The sequence below is a fragment of the Pseudophryne corroboree genome, chromosome 3 (assembly GCF_028390025.1).
Source record: "Pseudophryne corroboree isolate aPseCor3 chromosome 3, aPseCor3.hap2, whole genome shotgun sequence".
In the NCBI taxonomy this organism is placed as follows: domain Eukaryota; kingdom Metazoa; phylum Chordata; class Amphibia; order Anura; family Myobatrachidae; genus Pseudophryne; species Pseudophryne corroboree.
This window is the reverse complement of record NC_086446.1, coordinates 136,923,536-136,926,866: the sequence shown is the minus strand read 5'-3', so window position 1 is coordinate 136,926,866 and position 3,331 is coordinate 136,923,536.

Below are 3,331 nucleotides of genomic sequence, written 5' to 3'. Positions count from 1 at the left end.
GCCAATATCTCTCTTTTGCAAAGAGCTGCGCATTGCAAAATTCAGGGCTATGCCGTGTAGATGATGGCCTAACAGGAGGCTTTAAAATTTTCTTTCTAGTGTCCTTCGTTTGCGAGAAAAATGCAAAGGTACAAGACAGCTTTGCCTTGCCAATATCTCTCTTTTGCAAAGAGCTGCGCATTGGAAAATTCAGGGCTATGCCGTGTTGATGATGGCCTAAAAGGAGGCTTTAAAATTTTCTTTCTAGTGTCCTTCGTTTGCGAGAAAATTGCAAAGGTACAAGACAGCTTTTCCTTGCCAATATCTCTCTTTTGCAAAGAGCTGCGTATTGGAAAATTCAGGGCTATGCCGTGTAGATGATGGCCTAACAGGAGGCTTTAAAATTTTCTTTCTAGTGTCCTTCGTTTGGGAGAAAAATGCAAAGGTACAAGACAGCTTTTCCTTGCCAATATCTCTCTTTTGCAAAGAGCTGCGCATTGGAAAATTCAGGGCTATGCCGTGTAGATGATGGCCTAACAGGAGGCTTTAAAATTTTATTTCTAGTGTCCTTCGTTTGGGAGAAAAATGCAAAGGTACAAGACAGCTTTTCCTTGCCAATATCTCTCTTTTGCAAAGAGCTGCGCATTGGAAAATTCAGGACTATACCGTGTAGATGATGGCCTAACAGGAGGCTTTAAAATTTTCTTTCTAGTGTCCTTCGTTTGGGAGAAAAATGCAAAGGTACAAGACAGCTTTTCCTTGCCAATATCTCTCTTTTGCAAAGAGCTGCGCATTGGAAAATTCAGGGCTATGCCGTATAGATGATGGCCTAACAGGAGGCTTTAAAATTTTCTTTCTAGTGTCCTTCGTTTGGGAGAAAAATGCAAAGGTACAAGACAGCTTTTCCTTGCCAATATCTCTCTTTTGCAAAGAGCTGCGCATTGCAAAATTCAGGGCTATGCCGTGTAGATGATGGCCTAACAGGAGGCTTTAAAATTTTCTTTCTAGTGTCCTTCGTTTGGGAGAAAAATGCAAAGGTACAAGACAGCTTTTCCTTGCCAATATCTCTCTTTTGCAAAGTGCTGCGCATTGGAAAATTCAGGGCTATGCCGTGTAGATGATGGCCTAACAGGAGGCTTTAAAATTTTCTTTCTAGTGTCCTTTGTTTGCGAGAAAAATGCAAAGGTACAAGACAGCTTTTCCTTGCCAATATCTCTCTTTTGCAAAGAGCTGCGCATTGGAAAATTCAGGGCTATGCCGTGTAGATGATGGCCTAACAGGAGGCTTTAAAATTTTCTTTCTAGTGTCCTTTGTTTGCGAGAAAAATGCAAAGGTACAAGACAGCTTTTCCTTGCCAATATCTCTCTTTTGCAAAGAGCTGCGCATTGGAAAATTCAGGGCTATGCCGTGTAGATGATGGCCTAACAGGAGGCTTTAAAATTTTCTTTCTAGTGTCCTTCGTTTGCGAGAAAATTGCAAAGGTACAAGACAGCTTTTCCTTGCCAATATCTCTCTTTTGCAAAGATCTGCGTATTGGAAAATTCAGGGCTATGCCGTGTAGATGATGGCCTAACAGGAGGCTTTAAAATTTTCTTTCTAGTGTCCTTCGTTTGGGAGAAAAATGCAAAGGTACAAGACAGCTTTTCCTTGCCAATATCTCTCTTTTGCAAAGAGCTGCGCATTGGAAAATTCAGGGCTATGCCGTGTAGATGATGGCCTAACAGGAGGCTTTAAAATTTTCTTTCTAGTGTCCTTCGTTTGGGAGAAAAATGCAAAGGTACAAGACAGCTTTTCCTTGCCAATATCTTTTGCAAAGAGCTGCGCATTGGAAAATTCAGGGCTATGCCGTGTAGATGATGGCCTAACATGAGGCTTTAAAATTTTCTTTCTAGTGTCCTTCGTTTGCGAGAAAAATGCAAAGGTACAAGACAGCTTTTCCTTGCCAATATCTCTCTTTTGCAAAGAGCTGCGCATTGGAAAATTCAGGGCTATGCCGTGTAGATGATGGCCTAACAGGAGGCTTTAAAATTTTCTTTCTAGTGTCCTTCGTTTGCGAGAAAAATGCAAAGGTACAAGACAGCTTTTCCTTGCCAATATCTCTCTTTTGCAAAGAGCTACGCATTGGAAAATTCAGGGCTATACCGTGTAGATGATGGCCTAACAGGAGGCTTTAAAATTTTCTTTCTAGTGTCCTTCGTTTGGGAGAAAAATGCAAAGGTACAAGACAGCTTTTCCTTGCCAATATCTCTCTTTTGCAAAGAGCTACGCATTGGAAAATTCAGGGCTATACCGTGTAGATATAGCACTAACAGGAGGCTTTAAAATTTTCATTCTAGTGTCCTTCGTTTGGGAGAAAAATGCAAAGGTACAAGACAGGTTTTCCTTGCCAATATCTCTCTTTTGCAAAGAGCTGCGCATTGGAAAATTCAGGGCTATGCCGTGTAGATGATGGCCTAACAGGAGGCTTTAAAATTTTCTTTCTAGTGTCCTTCGTTTGCGAGAAAAATGCAAAGGTACAAGACAGCTTTTCCTTGCCAATATCTCTCTTTTGCAAAGAGCTGCGCATTGGAAAATTCAGGACTATACCGTGTAGATGATGGCCTAACAGGAGGCTTTAAAATTTTCTTTCTAGTGTCCTTCGTTTGGGAGAAAAATGCAAAGGTACAAGACAGCTTTTCCTTGCCAATATCTCTCTTTTGCAAAGAGCTGCGCATTGGAAAATTCAGGGCTATGCCGTATAGATGATGGCCTAACAGGAGGCTTTAAAATTTTCTTTCTAGTGTCCTTCGTTTGGGAGAAAAATGCAAAGGTACAAGACAGCTTTTCCTTGCCAATATCTCTCTTTTGCAAAGAGCTGCGCATTGCAAAATTCAGGGCTATGCCGTGTAGATGATGGCCTAACAGGAGGCTTTAAAATTTTCTTTCTAGTGTCCTTCGTTTGGGAGAAAAATGCAAAGGTACAAGACAGCTTTTCCTTGCCAATATCTCTCTTTTGCAAAGTGCTGCGCATTGGAAAATTCAGGGCTATGCCGTGTAGATGATGGCCTAACAGGAGGCTTTAAAATTTTCTTTCTAGTGTCCTTTGTTTGCGAGAAAAATGCAAAGGTACAAGACAGCTTTTCCTTGCCAATATCTCTCTTTTGCAAAGAGCTGCGCATTGGAAAATTCAGGGCTATGCCGTGTAGATGATGGCCTAACAGGAGGCTTTAAAATTTTCTTTCTAGTGTCCTTTGTTTGCGAGAAAAATGCAAAGGTACAAGACAGCTTTTCCTTGCCAATATCTCTCTTTTGCAAAGAGCTGCGCATTGGAAAATTCAGGGCTATGCCGTGTAGATGATGGCCTAACAGGAGG